Source organism: Rhinolophus ferrumequinum, chromosome 12, assembly GCF_004115265.2.
Source record: "Rhinolophus ferrumequinum isolate MPI-CBG mRhiFer1 chromosome 12, mRhiFer1_v1.p, whole genome shotgun sequence".
NCBI lineage: Eukaryota > Metazoa > Chordata > Mammalia > Chiroptera > Rhinolophidae > Rhinolophus > Rhinolophus ferrumequinum.
Window position 1 is genome coordinate 70,572,724 of NC_046295.1, and position 19,689 is coordinate 70,592,412.

Here is a 19,689-nt window from a genome sequence, read left to right on the forward strand (position 1 = left end):
TCATGAGGGCTAAGACTTATACAATATAAAAATGGGAGTAACTTCAAAACTTCATCAATGGACAAATGAAACCAAATTGACAACTAGCTTAAACACATTAAGTCTGCCAGACATAATCCAAACTGTTAACTAGTTATTTTATTTTTTATGGCAAAATTTCCTTATGGCCATTAGCTATGCAGTGAAAATGTTTGCATGAAAACGCTTGCAGCAAACATGTTTACGGCAAAAATGCCCAACGGGTCTTGTTGTGGGAACTGGAATGCCAACCAAGAGGCTTGTTTTCATCAGCGGGAGAGGGACATGTTTGGCCCAGGGTCACACATCACAGCGCTTGGCCCTGAACTGCCGGACAGTTGATGCTCTGAGCAGATTCATTCAACGTTAGTGAGCAGCGACCCTGTGCCAGGTTCACAGCGGTCACTGGAGGGACAGCGCCATTCTTTCTGAAGATGACAGGACGTGGTAAGTACTGTGGTAAAGGAAGCTGGAGGAGGCTATTGACTACCATCTAAGAAGAACGGAGACAGATCTGGGGAGACTTCCCGAGAGAGGCAGCATTTGAGTTAAGGACTTGCAGAGTAGAGATAGAAGATGGGGACATTCTAGGAAAAAGGACCAGCCTGGGCAAAGGCATCATGGCAAACAGATACACAATATACGTCCAGAGGACATCAGTTGAAGCTCTGCTGTGGCAGATCTATAGAGAAGCAGAGATTTCTTGTCCTCTCCTGGAAGGAGAACTGGGGATACCTGGGAGTCATCTGTCCTCTCCCACCCTCCTCTCTCCCTGTGAGAGGAGCAGTGGGTTTGATTGGTGAGACTGACTCTTACACAGGGAAGAGCGAGATAGGCGGTGTCTTCCCGGCATGGGTAAAGATGTCTTTCTTGGCCTCCCTTCACCTGCCTCTGCCCAGGAGTGGTGGGTGCTGGGCACAGGGACTTGCTCCTACAGGTTCAGATGGGCTTCTGTTTGCTGTGCCAACTTGTCTGTCTGTCAGAGTGAATGGGGTCTACAGTCCAGATCTAGGAAAGAAGGTCCAAGTGCAGTTCTGCCATTAGTGAATCTGATACTGGATTTTATGTCCTACCTGAATCTCTGTGTTTATCTTCAATTGAGTCTAACCTAGAGGGGGCTAGGAGCCAGGGAGTGGCAGCCCTAGGCCCTGCATCGTGTGGTGCAGGATCAGTGCATGGTTGGCTGTGCCTAGGTCACAGGACAAGTTGTAGACGGTGGGAGATGAGGCTGGGAAAGTGGACTAGTGCCTTAGGAAACAGGGCAGGTGAGTTCCAAGTTATCATACAATTTCAGTGCCCTTTCTCCCATGCAAAATATCAAATCTATCTGAAGTTTGAAATGCACCTTTCCTTTAGGGAAAGAGGGAGCCAGTCTTAAAGTGCCTGCCTATGAATCTGTGTGTTGAGACTTGTGCCAAAAGTATGTCCATGTCCTGGGTTCTTACGTCCCCTACCCCACTTCCCCACCTACGTCAATACCGTATTGGTACTAAACATATGACGCATGAGAGTGGAGAAAGGTTGGAGGGTGTTTATAAGTGCCACTGGCGGGACAATGAAGGAAGGGACACGAGTCTCTAGTTATGTTATCCATCATCAAACTGATAGATACGTGTAGCAGGTGTTTATTAAGTTCTTACTACATGCAAGGTTTTTAAAGAGAAGTCAGGAAAGCTAGACAGAGGGATTAAACATATTCTTTCCATTTTAAGAATCCTCCATATAGCAAGAGGTGAGATTTGTATAACAGAATTATAACACAAGGTGAGAGGAAATAAGATGATTAGAGTACATGCTGTAAAGTGCTGTGGGTACGCAAAGGAGAGGGAGTTCTTTGGCAAGAGAGTTTAGAGAATGTTTCCTGGAAGAGATGGTCTTGAAGCTGAGGTCTGAACTCTAGGATTTGAAAATGTAGAGATAGAAGGAGGGCCTTCCTGGGGGATGAAGCGTAACAGACAAGACCAAGAGTCTGACAAAGATCATGGGGAGGAACAGGAAATCACGAGGGCCACTAGCTCCATGCATGGAAGCCTTCTGAAAACTATGTGGAAGCCAAATCTTGCAGGATTTTTATGTCAAACCAAGGTGGACTTTGCCCTGCAGTTTGAGAAGGCATTTGAACAGGGAGAGGTATGACAAGCAGAACCCAGTCCCTGTGCATTTGAGCGCAGCAGCGCCCCCTAGAGGAACGGGCTGGAGAAGACGAGTCTCCTTGGCTGCGTGTCTTCCCTGGAGCCTGTTTTCCCACCTATGCTGAGTGACTGACTAGCGGAGTGATGGGAGGTGACATCAGAGGATGGTTTTGCAGATTACCACGTGCCTCTGCCCGCTTCCTTTTCTCTACCAGAAGCAGGACCCAAGACAGCGCTGATGATCACAGGTGCAACCCTCCTGTCTGGGCCTCCTAGTTCTATTATTAAAGCCACTTAATGCCTAATTACTCCACCAGCCACGAGGCCTTCAGAGAGCCTCTTGCCAGAGAGCAATCGGATTTGTCAGACATTTCCAAACAGCACACAACTCTCTTGGAGGTCTCGGAATAGCTATGTCAGTGGCCCTAATGGAACATAATTTCCTGTAAAGGAAAACTAATTCAATATTTTCAGGTATTATGTAACCAAGTGCCCGCGGAGAGAAGAAAAAAACTGCTAAGGAGAAACAATCGGAGCGCAGTACCCCTGTGGAATCAGAAAGCCTTCAGGTCTGTTTAATGCAGCCAAGGAGACCCACAGGAGTGGCTAATTGCAGAGATAGGGGTGGCATGGTGTAATGGTGAAAGAGTATAGTCTTTGAGCCTGGCTAGGCTGGGATTGGAGTCCCAGGTCTGCTGGGTACTAGCTCTGAGACCTTAGACAAGCTATCTAACATCTCTGAACCATGCTGAAGTTTTCATCAGCAGCGAAATGAGAATGATAAAATAATCCTCACCCCTTTGGTTATTGTGAGGATTAAATAGAAAAATGTATGGGAAGTGCATAGCACAGTGTTTGGCACTTTAAAAAAAAAAACAAACACTCCATAGTGGTTACTGTTTTATCACAACTGCAAATATTATTGATCAGAGTCAAGTTAAGTAAAACTTCTCACTCCCCTTTGAGGAAGAAAGGCTGAGGTCAGCATACCAACCACCAAAACCTTTTTGGGGTTTGCTAACCTTTGTTCCAGAGAAAAGGAAATTGGGGTTAAGAGAGAGACAGGGACTGGTGGGAGGTCACCCAGCTGCCAAGCGATAAATCCACATCTGTCTTCAATCTGCATCTGTAGGACACCCCCGCCTGTTCTCTCTTCTTCACTGCACTGTCTCCCCAAGAAACCCAGGGGACTCATTCTGTCATCATTTAATCTCCCTCAATCCTCTAAACCTTATCTGTTCCGATTAAGGCAAGCTTATTGTGCTCGAGATGGGTTATTGCTTTTCACAATTCTCTCTCAAGAACATAAGAATAAATCAATCTTTCTGTCTTAATAAGTTGATAATCACTGTGAAATATTTAATGTGCTGGTTGCCATCCTTGATCTTCAGGCTTCAGTCAGAAAAATCATTCCCTGTCTTTCCCTGACTCAGACTTTACTCCCCGCTTATGTTTTTCTTTGCTCTTCTTGTTGTTTTTCCTCTATGTAATGGTACATTCATCCCTTTCCTTCTGCCATCTATTCTCTCTGTCTAAAGCTGAATTTTGTCTTTGACAATAGGTGGTCCCTTTCTGCCAATCTGCTTTGTTGCCGGTGTTCACATTTGCTCATCACTTCGCATCCCCATATTAGCTTTATAAAAGATCCCAGGGCTCTGAGTTCTCCAAAAGCAGCTATCTAATCCAGCCCTTTGCCCCCAGGCAAGACTTCGTTTGTTTATTTATTCACTCATTCAGTAAATAGTGATTGAACATCACCAGGCACGAGCAATACAGTGATGGTCAAAATAGACATGGTCCAGGTTCTCATGGAGTAGGAAAGATCAACATAATTCGAATAATTACAAAATACATAGTTTCGATCTGCGATGCTAAACAACATAATACCAGAGGGGGCCTAATTCATCCAGTTGGTGGGACTCATAGGGCAGGGGTCAAAGAAAGGCCTCATTCATGTGGAGGAGTTGAACAGAGAAGGAAGTTTAGAAGGGTCCTCCCAGCAGAAGAAACAGATAGAGGGGAGGCTCTTCACCCAAAACTATCTCCTACCTACTAGTGAAAGCTCTCTAGAGGACAAGCGTCTACACGCTGAGTTTCAGGTGATCAGTTAACAGCCTCTCAAGTTAGAGATGCTTACTCTTGCTCTACATTGTAGCAGCTTCTTAGGATAAGAGAATCATCTGCAGTGGAACGGGGAGGCCCTTACCTGCATCAAGTGGGGTAAGCTTTTCACTTTACAAATGGACAACCAGGTGCCTAAAGAAGGGGAAGGCTTACCTAAGACCCGAGGACACTCCAGCCCAAGCCCTGACTCCCATTCCAGTGCTCTTTCCCCAGCTTTGCAGTTAAATTCCAGTACCTCAGAGCTTCTCAAAGACAGAGTGTGTGTCTTCCATTATAGACCATTGGTTATAATCATAATTAATAACAGCCTCCTTTTGTTAAAGATTTGCCCATATTCCAGGTAGGGTTAAACAGTTTACACTCAGAGTCATCCCAGTCACCCAGTGGTACAGGACTTGATACTGGACCCTTGTTGCTCTCTCTGTCTCATCTCGGCTGAGGACCTCAGGCCAGAGAACAGGAGGGGTTCTGCACACCCCGCCTGACTTCCCTCTCTGTACCACAGCAAGCAGAACACAATTGGCCATTTAGACAGCATCAGTCGGTGGGCCCCAGTGCATACTAATCAGTCACTAGAAATAGAAGCATTAGGGACGAAACCGTTTACTGGCAACACTGTCTGGAGTCAATCTTTCACCTTCACTGGGTAATGAGATGAGCTAGAATGTGAAAACCAACAAACAGCCTTTGGTGTTTACAGCAAATGTTTGGAAGAACACAGGAGCCAGAGGTGCTCTGGGGAACATCTGGATTTCTGGAAACTGTGTGATTACACAGATTTGTTAGATTCATCAAGCTATAAAAATATCCTGTGATGTATGTCGGGGAAGAAAAACAACCTCCCGAAATGGATTTGGTACAAACGATCAATCATAGCAAAGACACCAAAGGAAGCTGATATGACTCCAGCCTCTGGGGAGATCTTCAAAGCCAGGACAAAGTGGGTGCTTTCGTGAGTGGTCTTTCATTGACAAAGGCAGGGTGGGGGTGAGGCCTGAGGATGGCAGGGATCCTACTTAGGTCTTGCTTCATCTCTCAGAACCCTCTCTCTGAGTACCCATCGCACTACTTGGATTGAATCCCTCCCTTTCTGCCACACTTTGGGTCTCTACACTGCCCAAAAAGATCTTCTACTCACGTAAAATTCTCTATATAACATGCCCTAAAGCACTTTTCCAGTTTCATTGTTTTTTTTTTTGCAGACACCCCCTACTTAAGACTCATCCGACTTCCTCAAACATATAATTTGTCTCCACGCAAACCTACAGCATCATGCCTGATCTAGTTAGTCCCCACAAAAACGGGTTGGCTTTTTTGGTTTGGCTGAGCACATGAATAAGTGAATGTGTTGCCTCAGGGCCTTTGCATGTACTCATGCAGTGCCTGGACTCTCCCTTAGTCCCAGAGTTCATGTAGAAGTTCCTCTCCCACTCCAAGCCTGATTCTGGGTAGAATCTCCCCTGGATAGCTTTTCCCTTCACTCCCTTCCCCAGGCCCTCATCACACCTGCTAATTTGTATGGCCCCAGATGTTTTTCATAAACCTTTAGCTTAGCCCATAGAACTTCTGTTTTCTTTTAGATGTGTCTGTCTTTCTCACTGTTCTGTGAGCTTCTCAAAGCCAGAGATGTGGCCCTGTTCATTTTTGTGTAGCCTGACGATGTCCAGGATAATATTCAATACAAAGTAGTGTTTTACATGTGGCATCTAAAGAACAAAATAAACAAACAAACAAAACAGAAACAGACACATAGATACAGAGAACAAACTGATAGTTGCCAGATGAGAGGGGGTTTGGGGAGATGGGTGAAAAAGGTGAAGGGATTAAGATGTACAAATTGGTAGTTACACAATAGTCACAGGGATGTAAAGTACAGCATAGGGAATATAGTCAATAATATGGTAATAATTATGTATAGTGCCAGGTGGGTACTAGACTAATGGGGGAGGGGAAATTATATAAAATTATAAAATGCATAAATTATATAAATGTCTAACCACTGTGCTGTACACCTGAAACTAATATAAAACAATCTTGAATGTCAACTGTAACTGAAAAAAAAAATTTTTAAAGCAATGTGGTAGCAGTAGATGAACTCCTTCAAGTATAAAGAACTTTTAACATGAAGTTCCAAAGGCTTGTGATTCTAAAAAGAACTGTGTTATAACCCTGAGCACACCTTGGGGAAGTTACGCTCTCAAGGCAAGACTCAGAGGGAGTTACTTCTCTCCATTTGGGAACAGAGACTAGATAAAGTGGTCTTTGCACCAGTTAATGGTGAGATTAGCGTGAAAGGCATAACAACGTGCCCAGGTGGATATTTAAAATCTAGCTCTAATTGTTTCTTTTAAGAACCCAGTTTTGCAACACCGAATAGTGTGAATAGGAACTAGTATGAACAGAAAAATAAATGAACGGTATGAACAGAAACTAGTATGAACAGAAAAATAAAGGCGTATGTTGTCTATGTTTCATGTCTGTGGAAACGAAGGGCAGTACCAGGTGTAACGCCTGGGCAGACCCAGGTTTCCTGACTCCTCGCACAGTCTTCTTTCTACTCCTCCACTCCAACCTGGCAGCAGAAAGCGATGAATGAAATTGTGTGTGTTTCATCATGAGTGGGCCCAGAAAGAAGCCCTTCCTTAGCAGAGAGCATTACCAGGCAAACCATATTTCCATCTGAAGGTCACCAGGCCTCGGAGAGAGGCCCATCCAAATAAACTGCGTCCGTGTTTGTAGATTCGTGCAAAGGTAATTAGAAACTGTAATAAAGCAATAGAAGTGCTTTTGATTACTTGAGAATTCCTAGTATTTAGCGTAACAACAGACATTTTCTGGAAGTTAGGTATATGTGTCTTTCTGTTCTATAGGGGAGGAAACAAAAGTCCCAAAAAGTTAATCATGGATCAAAAGTACAAAATAATAGTAATAACAATAATAATAATAGTAATAATAATAATAGTAATAGTAATAATAATAATAGTAATAATAATAATAATAATAATAATAATAGCAGTAATGACAGTAGGATACCAAAACCTGCAACAGTAATGACACGGGTCACCATTTAGCATGCTCTCCCTATGTGCCAGGCACTTAGGGTACCTCATGCAAGCTTAGAAAAGTAACCTGGACAAAGTGGTATCTCGAGACAGCATTTCTCAAGGGGCATTCTTAGACCACCAGCCTCGGAATCATCCAAGGATTCTGTTAAAATACAGATTCCGCTCCTAACCTCAAACCTACTAAATCAGAATCTCTGGAGCTGGGGCCCAGGAATCTGTATCTTAACATGCTCATCAGGTGATTCTTAAAAGCACTGACTGAAGTATAAGCAGCACCAAGTTTATCAAAATCCTTGTAAGGAGGACTTAGCGATTAAAACCAGCCTATTATGTCTGTATATTATGCGGGGTTGTAAATGTAGCTATTTAGGTTTAAATTCACTGAGCTCAGTGTCCAGTTTATTCCATAGTAGGGCACACTTAGTCTCTATATGCCCTTCTATAGCCCTTGCCAAATCCAGATTTAAAAGAAACCCCTTTGACCAAAAACTGGCAGCATCTACATGTCAGTAGCAAATATTTGAAATACAAAACCACAGCAGAAAGGATCAGGTAACCTTCCAGTCCCTTCCATTTTCTACTCCAGCCAGTCTCCCTCATTCTACACACGAGACCCTGTAGGGCCGGTGGAGACAGGAAATTGCTTCACCAAGAGCGACTGGAGGAAATTAGGGCCTCCCTACCTGGGAGGCATGGAGAGACTGTGGAAAAGAGCCTAGAGAAAGAGACAAAATGCCCATTTCAATAAGGAAACGGCTTTAATCTATCAAAGTAATTCTCCTTCCAGGGAGAGAGAACACGAAATTGCACAAAATGACTTACAGAATGGCACCCAGTCTGATTAGTGTGGGGCCCAGAGCTCACGGTTCTTAGTATGTAAGGTAGAAAAGCTCATCTGAATATTCTTTAAAAAAAAAAAAAATTCCCAACATGAAAATGGAGAAGCATGCATTTGTCTCTTCAAAAGATAAGAAGTTTGTCGGGAGCCTATTTGGAGGATATCATAGAGGCGATGTGCTTACATGGGGGGATGGAGAGACTGTGATAACCGTTTCTGATCCCGCCATTTCTCCAGCTCTACAGGTTAACACCTAATACCTCAGCTGGGCGTTCAAGTCATTTTAGTGTCTAGACCAGGGATCAGTAAACTTTTTCTGTAAAGGGCAAAATGGAAAATATTGTAAGCTTTGCCCTTAGGTCTCTGGCTCAACTACTCAACTCTGCCTTTGTAGCCAGAAAACAGCCACAAATAATACATATTATAACTGAAAGAGAATGATTGTTTTTCAATAAAACTTTATTTGTGGACACAGACTTGCATTTCATATCATTCTCATGCATCACAAAATATTGTCCTTCTTTTGATTTTGTTTCCGATCATTTAAAAAGGAAGGAAAAAAGAGTTTCCAGCTCTCAGGCAATATGAAAACAGGCAGCAGGCCAATGTGGCCCTCGGGCAGTGGCTTGCAAACCCCTGGTCTAGCCTCAGCTTACATACCTCGCCCACCTCTAGCTGCTTCTCTGGCTCCTTCAGTATGAACGAATGGCTATTTTTTCCATGCACAAGCCCCTTCATTTCCAGAATCTGTTACCACCTGCCTGTTCTTTCTGCCTGGATTGTCTTTCTCTTCCCTTCCCAAACACCCTCCCTGTTCTTCAAGCCTCCAATTCATCACCTCTTGCTTGGTGCCCCACCCCACCGCCAAGAAGTGGCCTTCCCACACAAACTTTATCGAAGAGGCTTATCTCCAGTTCCAGACTCTGAGCTACCCATAAATAAAACAATATCCAACAGTTACATTCATCCTGCAATTAATTCCCCACAACAAGCCTCTGAGGTAGGCACGCTATTATCCCTACTTCACAGACATGGGAACTGTATCTTAAAGAAGGCTGTTAATTTGCCAGAGGTTGCGCAGCGACAAAAAGGCAGAAGAAGGACTATGCCTCCTGCTTCCGGCGCAGCCCACACTCTTGACCCTGATGTTAGGCTGCCTGAGAGGAGACCTTAGACCTTCCAAGTTGCATAGTGCCCGTATCTCACAATAGGAGTTCTCATTATGTATTTGTTCAAATGCATGTTAAAGCTTAAGAAGCCCAGCGTACGAGTAGCAGACAAGTACTCTGAAACCGAGGAAAATGCAAATACTAGCTGACAATCTGACTTTAAGAGAGGACAGCGAAAAACAAAGCAAAGGATGGTAAACATCAGCCCGATTAACTCACAAAGCACACAGGTCTAGTGCCATTTAGGGTAGAGGCTGGTGGCCCTGTATGAGCCAGTGTCCCCAAGAGCACTGGGGCAACGCTGAGCCCTCACAAAATGGTAGAACTGACGCTCTGCTTAAAAACCAGGGAAGTATGTGATGGGATTAGATGGATCTTCCTTTCCTTCCTTCTTTCCTTCCTTGATTCCTTCCTTTCTCTTTCTTTTTTTCTTTTTCTTCCTTCCTTCCTCCCTCCCTTTCTCCCTCCCTCCCTCCCTCCTTTCTTCCTTCATTTTCTGTGTTTGAATAGTTCAGCCCTTATTTATCTAACTATTCCCACTCTGCAGAATCACCTATCCCCTGAGGATAATGAAGACCGAGTAGTTTTTCTGTATCACAACCATGTTTCAGTGAGACCTCTCTGTTTTATCTGCTCCTCTGTATCTTCTTACTTGGCTGGGAATCGTCTGCCTGTTCTCTGTGGATTCATATATGCACATTCAATACAAATCAACCAACATTTACTCAATTACTGCTGTCTGTACTTGTCCTGAGCTGGGTAATACTGTAATGCGGGACTGGCGATAAATAACAGTGGTTTTGTTTGCAAACTCCAGATTTTACAATCTGGGAGAGAGTCAGATGCTGACAGGAGTCAAGAACTATATTTTTTTCCTTACTATGCAGAAAGACTAGTTTCATCGAAAATTAAAAAGACATACCATGGAACAAGCCAAAAATAAATAAGCCGCCCGCCATAAAAAATGGGTAATTTTCCCATATATTTTTGGTCCCCTTGATCATGCCTTCCGTATTCTCCATCATCTGTAAACTTGAGACAGCAAACTCGGATTCCTAACCTCAGTCCAACGCAGTCTTGGTGTCTCTTGGTATTTGGTTTGGTTCCTACTGCACTTGCCCAAGCTCTCCTGTTGCTCCAGGCTGGCTGGCCTGAGCTGTCCATCCTTTCTTTGGAATCTGATCTCAGTGCATTCCCATTTCTGGATTTGCAGCTCTGGCCTTGATACTGTCCATTTAGATGACACCCAGCCAGGTGAAAAGAAACAAGAGCCACCACTGTGAGCAGGTATCACATATTGCTAATTCCATAGCCATTCCTTTGGTAAGTATTTAGTGAGCATCTACTTAGGGCCAGGCACTGTGCCAGGTTCTGGGGTACGACGGCGATGATAACGGTGCCCGAGAGGCTTCTGTCATTGAGATGCACGTTGGCGCTATGTGATAAGTTCTGTGATCCACTGAACACATCCCAAAAGCGTCCTGTTTGTAGCAGCTTCTATGCCAGGTGCCAGGGTTTGGGGGATAAACAAGACAAAATCCTTCCCTCATGGAGCTCACTGTGTCACCGTGGCTGGTGGCATCATCAAGTCTATTCATAAATTTCAGGTTTTCTACCTCCAAGCACATGGTAATAGTCCCCTTTCTCACCTGCCTGAACCCTTGCAGGGTGATTTGACTCACCTGAGCCAGCGAGACAAGAGTGGAAGTGACACATGTCACTGCCAGTCAAGAGCCTTTAAAATGATGGAGGCTGTCAGGAGGTAGGGCCTGGCCAAGTGACTTTATCTCTCTGTGCCTCAATTTCCTAATCACCAAAATGGCCATAATATGTACCTCAAAGGACTGTTGGGAGGATAAAAAAACAATTAGCACTGTATTGTTTATCTCACCAGGACTCTGGGTTACAAGTAACAACAACAAGAAAATCTTAAAACACCTTAAGCTGAAAATCCTGGGACTCACTTAGCTTATGTAACTGGAGGTCTGGGGGACAGAGCTGCCGTCCACAATGGCTAGACCCAAGGAAAGTCTCTCTCAGGTCTCTCTCTCTCTTTCTCTCAACCCAGCGTGACTCTGGTTGGCTTCATTCTCAAACAGGTATCTCTTCCACAGGTGGGCTGACAGCTGTGGGCAGCTCCATGCTCACGGGACTACACAGCAAAAAAGAGGTTTTCCTCCAACATCTACATCAGGGCTCAGGAACAAAAGACTCTCTGCCCCCAAACCAATCTGTGTGCACACCTGGGGAGAGGGGAGGGAAGTGAGGTGCTCTTTTAGGTTTCCCAAGGCACCTCGTCAGGGCCACATGATTGACAGCCTGCTCAGATTCATGAGGAGCTGAAGAGCGTCTGTTCCCCAAAGAAAGACGTGAGAGACAGAAACAGCTGAGGGGTGCCCGCTATGCTGACGGCTCTGGGAGGAAGGAAGAGTGGATATAGTGGGATGGCTTGGTGAAGCCTGGTATGTAAAAAGCAGAAGGAATCTGTTCTCGCTACAGCATAAAGTGGTGTGTGTATATGGGTATGTGCAGATGTGTATTTGTGTACGTGCACACGTGTACCCATGTGTATATGGATGTGTGTATGAATGCATGTATGTGTGTGTGTGTGTGTGTGTATAGGCGCATTTGTGTGTGGCATGCATATACGTATGAGTGTGTGGGGGGCATGTGTGTCTGTGTGTGTGTATGGGCAAGTGTGTATGTTGGAGTCTGGTGAGGGGGCGCAGGAGCTGGCAGGTGTTGAGGCTGGACGGGCAAGCTGGAGTCCAAGGATTCAGTGACATACCCTGCAGGGCTGGGTCTTAAGCCATGAGGCTGGTGATAGAAAAGCCATCCTGGAATCCTAAAACATTCGAAGCCCACCAGCAGGTAGCTCTGCAGGCATCGTGAGGTCTTCAGAGTTCACCATATTCTGGAGACATAAGAACTTCCAAGAACACGGAGACGGCGGAGTGAAGCGCCTGAATAGCTCAGACACCTCCTGGGGCTGTGACAGTTTCCCACGGGCCCCACTGCCCTGTGGCCTATTTTAGATGGTGACACAAGGTTTCCCACAGCACCTGACTCACTGGCCTTAGTTCTTATTGCATTTCATTAAAAGTGTCCGTGGGTGGCCCACAGTCCATGCCCGACCTGAAGGTACAAAGGCAGGGAGCCACCAGGGAAGAGATTCAAGAGAGCACTTTGGGTTCCAGTCTTTTTATAGCACTGAGAGGAGGCGGCCCAAGGAACACGAGGCTCTAACTAGCACAAAGAAAGGACAACTGGTGACTGTGTACAGCAAGAGGCCATTTGATCAGGAGTGGGACAGAAGAAAGAACGGAGTGTGGGAGCCCAGCAGGCTTGGATCCAACCTCGGCTCCTACACCACTCCGGCCGTGTGGCCACCAGGAAGTCACTTCACCTTTCTGAGCTGCAGTGTCCTCACCTATACAGTGGGGATCACAGAATTACTGTGAATATTAAGTCAAACCAACGTAACTGAAGCAAAGATTCTGATCCTTGGTGACTGCTAGGGTTTTGTGCCTGTTAACTCATCCCACTAGTGAAGCTGAACTCCCAGCCCCCTCTAAAAAGTGTCTTGTTCCACTGAATCTGTCCAGGGCCTCCCTGGGTGGGTGGAGGTCCCCACTCTATAATAGCACATCTTCTCACTGCCGCTGGAGCAGTGCCCACTCAGCCACCAATCATGGGAATTCACTGTTTCTTGGCGTGTCCTTCCTATTTTCTGTAAGATGAGAAGGTTTGGACTAAATCATTGGTCTGAAACATGTGATTTAGGGCACATGTGCTTTGTCTGTCTTCACAGGGTTTTGTAACATTTGAATGTGGATGCTTTTAGGTATAACATATGTTCTGCTCTACCGGTGACCACAATGCTCACCGTTCCCTGAAGTCTCTCCATCTGAACTCGTGTACATCACTCACCTGGTCCCCCTGGGTGTTTGGCCCTCTGACTTCCAGACTAATTCATCTCAATGACTTTTCCAGCCCAGAAATTCTAAACTCAGGGGTCCAAACGAATCATCTTCATTTCTATCCCCATGCCTACTCCCGTTTTGGCCTCTATCCTAAAACGTATGATTTTCTTCTCTTCCACTCCTACCCAGAATCTACTCATCTGACAGTTTTCATCGTCCTCAGACAGACTAACTCATTCTATGTTTCTTGAGAAACTTCCCGGAAGCCAACCCTAAGCTACAGTGTCCAGAGGAAGCAAACTAGCCAACCCTTTCGGAAGCTTTCTTTACTGAACCCTATCCTTGATTTATCAGTCAATGAATAGCTCTCAGCCTCACTGTCTACACTTCGCTGTAACTTTGTCCCAGACACTGTCTTCGCCTGCTTACATACAGCTCGTCATATGGTAAGACAATCCTGCACAGAAGGTGCTGTTGTTCCCATTTTACAGATGAGGCAGTAGAGTTTCAGAGCGGTGAAATTACTTGCCCAAAGACACACAGCTAATAAGTAGAAGAGCTAAGATTCAAATCAGGTTCATTTAAAACCTAACTCACTGATTCCTTTTTTCTTTTACAACATGCCATACAGTAAGAATATCAAAAGTTAAACGATATATCCATCAGGTGAATATGCCCCATTGCAGTTGACAAAGGGCTTTCTCAACCACTCATTTGATCTTCACAGCAGCCCCTGGCACTGGGAGGACATAGCTAATTCTCCCATTTTGCAGATGAAGAAAGAATACAAGCAAACTGAGTTTCCTTTCTAACCCAGACACAGCATGGGCTAAAGCCCTGAGATTTTTTTCAAAAAAGAAGGAAACAAAGGAAATCGCTCCTCCTCCTCAGCTTGGGGCTGGCATGAGGGGCAAGATTGAATTTATACTGATCTGCAAATATTTTCCTCTTAAGTGTCCATTTTCAGCAGACATAAATTGGACTGAATTGCGTTTACCTGCCGGAGCTGGAAAACCTATCTTTATACATTGATCCCTTAAGTCTGCCATCCTCCTGACACAATTAGCTGCTCGCTGACAGCTTCCATCTCTCTGGTTATCAGCCACTAGGTCACTCGAAGGTGGTCCACTTCTCTCTACCCCTTTTCTGATCCCAGAGTGGGACACAATTCCACGTCCCTGCATTCATTCACTCCAGACCCCTTTGCTCCCTGCGTCCAGTTATCACTTCCTGAAACAGTGCTCAGCTAGGCTGCTTCCTCTGCACCCCTCCTGCTTCCGACTGGGTCAGGCCCTTGGCCTTCTAAGCTTGGATCATGGTTCTAGCTGTCCTCCCCACCATTCCTCCACTTGGTGACTGTCCGGTCTTCACACTATATCCAGAGTGGCCTGTCTGTCCCGAGGTAAGATGACAACTATCCATCTTCTTCACGGAGGGGACATGCATGTCCACTCCCCAGCTGGAATAAGAAGTCTCTCTTCTTAACTGGAGGTGGGGAAAAGGCTCCTATCTGCACTTGAGATGAGACAATGCATTCCCCTTCTCCTCTGGGACAGGGAAAGATGCAGACAAACATTAAAGGCTATCCTTTATTCCACACTTCCTATATACACTCAGAGGAAGCAACATCCGTGGAGACGTCTCCTGGCTCTATCACCTACGAGCCAGAGGACCGGACGTTTTGGTTTGTTCCTTCAGATCCTTTCACCTTTCTCTAGCCTGCTCTGTGCCCTGGGAGCTGACCTCGACGGCCTGCTTGGGCATGGGTTCAGCCAGTGCCTTGAGGCACCCTCAAGTGAGTGAGGGCCCTTGCCCTGCCCCAGCCTAGTTCACGCCCCACCTGGCCAAGACCACAGCTCCTTTGGAGCAGCCCTCTCCTAGGTCACAGCTACCCTCTCCCCAGTTACCCTCTTCTGGTAACTGCTCCTGCCCTCGCCCCACAGACTGGGGCGGCTCACTGCCCACATTCCCAGCCTAAGCTGCCTCAGTTACTCCCATTTGAGTATGTCATCTGTGTCCTGCTACACTCTGACTTCCAGAACGGGGCACCTGGGGAGCTTCTGGTCATAGGATACAAACTTACGGTTACAAGGTGACTAAGTCCTGGAGATCTAATGCCCCGCAGTGTGGTGAGAGACAACAGCACTGTACTCATACCCCAGGGTTGCTAAGAGACTAGATCTGAAATGTTCTCATCACAAAAAAGAACGGATAATTACGTGAGGTGACAGAGGTGTTAGCTAACACTACGGTGGTGATCACACTGCAGTGTACACGTGTACCACACGAGCACCTTGTACACCTGAAGTTTACACAACGTTCTGTGTCAGTTATAGCTAGCTAGCTAGCTAGGAAGGAACAGGGGGAAAAGAGAGCGAGGGAGGGAGGGAGGGAAGAAAAAAAGGGAAAAAGAAAGGGAGGGAGGGGTGGGAAGGACAGGATCCTGGGCAAGCCCCACCTCTCCTAAACCCGAGTCTCCTCATCTGCCTAAAGGAGAACAGCAGGAAGATGAAAGGACGGTGCATGTCTGTTGTGAGAACGAAGTGAGGAAAAGCCCTTAAAGTGTCTGGCTTCTAGAAAACACCCCCAAAATACTAGTGTGTCATATTATTAAAGGCCCAATGTTCCCTCAATTTTACAACCAAGGACACTACTTCTAATAGAAATCAAGTGACAGTCACCCTGCCCCTTGAGGTGCCGGGATTCAAACCCAGGGCTCTCGGACCCCAGAGACTGAATTACCCAATGCAGCAAAGTACTGAGTGGGAAGCATTGAGAGCCTCCCTTGAGATGCTGAGGTGGCGGCTGCCTTCCCAGGTGCCTCAACCTTAGAGCAAACCTGTGCCGTTTGTGAGGGCCCACAATGCATCTGGATAATCGCTCTCGGTGCTGAGCTGGGCAGGGGGGCCTCCTTGACCCCTGCAGGCAATCAGCTTAGCCTGCGAAGCATGAGATTTAATTACCCTTATCTAAGCTTAAATAACTGTAAATGTTATTGTTGGTCATTCGAATTATCTCGTCCTTTGAAAACACCCAGCAATTTCCCTGACTCTGTGCTTTCCACAAGCGGGGAAGCAGTACTGTTAGTGTCACAGGCGCCCACCGCTCTTTGAACCCCAGCGGCGTGCAGACTGTATGTGTGACATTTTGGAGGACCCAATACGTGGTTTCCTGTTTGTCAGCCATTGACAAAGAAAGGCAATTGGCATAATGACTGCCACCAGGGAAAGAGAGGGAGAGAGAGCTGAGGTCCACAGCTCACCACTTGGTGGCTGGGTGAGGCTGAGAAAGTTACTTAACATCTCTGGTTTTCTACCCTGCGACACATCCTCGGCCTCATGTTAGTGGTTTCTGGTGAAAAGTGGAAAATTTGGAGACAAGTGCATGGGAAAATGAGAAAGGCTGGGGCAAGGGTTTGGACTCACCCTAGAGGAAGGGATGGAAGGAAGTCCAGGCCATTGGGAGGCTGTGTAGCCAGATGGCTAAAGCACAGGCTTAGAATTAGGCAGACTTGGGTGCAAATCCTAGACTTAACCCTCCTTAGCATGAACAGTTGCTAACTATATGCATTGAACAACTTGTTTATCTTTTCTAAGCCTGTTCTTTTTCCTAGTAAATTAAGAATGATGGCACCTCCCCCACAGGGATGTTAAGAATTTGGTAGCTAGGATCTAAGAATAAGTGGAGAGAGGGAATTCAGACTCCCTTGGCAAGGAGAACCGACCAGGGGCTAAATAAGAAGTGGAATGTTGAAGATGAGAACACCAATAGATGCTTCCTTCCAGGGAAACCCAAGCGAGAATGGCAACATCCAGTCTGTACGAAGGTCCAGCCAAGATCTGAACAGGAAGCCTGGGATGTGTGTGCAGGTCTCAGGAGGCAAGGGTGTAAATCCCCAGCTGTATAGACGGAGCCCATTCTCACTGGCAGGCCCTCCTCTGGGCCATTTTATGGCTGTTGCCAATCGACTTGGAGCCATCTGCTTCCTGACACTTGTGGGTTCCCACAGGTCTTTCCACGGGCTCGAGTGTCAGCTTCTGCTCAGACCAGAGACGCATCCAGAGGTTTATGGCACATCTGGCATCTACTTAAAAGGGCAGTCCTCTCCCCTATGGACAGATTCTTGTTCCTCTCAAGAGTTCAGGCACTCCTTTTTCATCCATACAACAATTCCTCCTCTCCCTTAATCAACAGATTTTTTTTTTTTACATGAACCAAACTCCATGCCGAACCCCCGAGAGACACTGACAGGTGACAACTCACAACCAGAAAAGCTATTGTTTCATTGAGCAGCTGAGGTTAGTGAAGGGGAAATAGCTTCTCTCCTTGACACCAAAATGGTCCTGAGAGCAACCATCTGAAGGTGGCAGGCACATCTATTATGAAGAAAGGCTCCTCCATCACATGTCATCACTAAAAGAGAAAGGCTTGTCAGTGATCACGCAGTAGAACTGCATGTCACGGGAGGGTGACGCTTAAGGAGAGCAGGGCCGTTCCAACACTTCATGGCGTATGAAGAGCCCAAGTCTTCCAGTAGGTAAGCACTAGATTGCTGCAGTGCTAATATATACAGTTGGCTAGGACTTTTCTCTGGCAGGCAGCCCTGTTTGGGGTACTGAGACACAGCAAAGTCTTTCTCCCCTTGAGCCGGGAACACTGAGTCACCCACCCACCTGCCACACATTCCATCCCATTCTTTTCTTGGCTAGTTCTTCATCCCTCAGGTCTCAGCTGACATGTCACTTCCTCAAAGATGCTCCCCAGAAGACCCACACCTAAATTTTCTCCTGTGTAATTTCCTTTCACAGCACCCTGTCCTTTTACTTCATGACACTGGTCAAAATTGGAAATTTTTGTATCGTTATAGATTTATTTGTTCAATGCACGTCTCGGCCACAGACCAGAAAATCACTTGTTGCCTGAATGGATGAGCAAGTGGTGCAGCCAACTAGAACCCTACCAGAAAGACGTTTTAGATTCTGAATAACATAGGGAAGGTGGAAATTACTCTAGCTTCCTATACTTTAGGAGATTTTACCGCTATCAGAATGAATGTTAGGAGATTTTACTGTATCAGAATGAATGTCACCTGTTAATCTCAAAAGAGTACATTTTGGTCACTTCATGTGTAAGTCAAGACCACAAGAACATCAACTACAAAAACCTTTTACAAATTTCAGTGTTGTAGAACCCTTGTTCGACCAGCAGACCAACCCATCTTCCAGAAAACCCACCAGCATTGGAGATGTTTTTGCAGGAGGCAGGATGAAAGGTCTTCCTAGAGAACTGGGCTCCATTCTGAGGGGTCTGTCCTCAGATGTTCCACCCAGGCACTGGTCTTTTCTTGGGTGGCTCTTTGCATATTGTGGCATAGACCACCCAGCCATGAGCCCTGGGAACTCGTCTAGATAGATTGAGTTCTCAGGAAATATCGCACCTCCTCACGTCTCTGGTGACCAGCACAAGTCAACAAGAGAAAAGTGAGAAGTGCTAAGATAAAAGGAGGTCCAGGTCGTTACCAAGAGTCCCTGTGGAATAGGAAATAAAAACACATATTGAGAGAAGCCTGTAACAAGAGCATGAGTGGAATGTGATGCTAACCAAAGCAGATCCGACTCCTGGAGAGCTTCCTTACCCAAGTGGGGAGCCCGCTCCCTAGCCCATGAAAAGTCCCCTCAACAGAGATGTTGGTGACAACACCTGAATATTGGTCACGGTTATGTAACTGTGTACCAACCATTCTACTAAATCCCTGCCGTAACCATCTCATTTAATCTGCTCAACACCTCTATAAACTAGATTTGACGATCCCATTTCCTGATGAAAGAACGAGGCTTCAGAAAGGGAAGGTGACACAGCTGGTGAGATTGAAAGTGAGGTTAGAATTCACCTTTACCTAATTCCAAGCCATATTCGTTTATGCCACACACATTTACTGAGTGTCTACTATATGCTGAGACGACTGTTCTACGTCTTAGGATTACACAATGTTTCCCCGAAAATAAGACGTAGCCAGACATTCAGCTCTAATGCGTCTTTTAGAGCAAAAATTAATATAAGACCTGGTCTTATTTTACTATATTATAAGACCTGGTCTTATAATATAATATAATACAATACAATACAATACAATATAATACTCGGTCTTATATTAATATTTGCTCCAAAAGACACATTCGAGCTGATGGGCTAGGTCTTATTTTCAGGGAAACACGGTACTATATAAAACAGAAGACAGAAATGTCTGTCTTCATAGAGCTCATGTCTTGGGACTAGTGTCAGTGTCCATGAATCAATATGGATCCCATGTTACTAACAAGTGAGTCCAAGAGAGAAAAATGAGGTACCTGGGCTTCCTGGTTCAATTTTAAATTTCCTGGCTCCCCTACCCACCACTCCGACCCTGCAGCTTCCATCTCT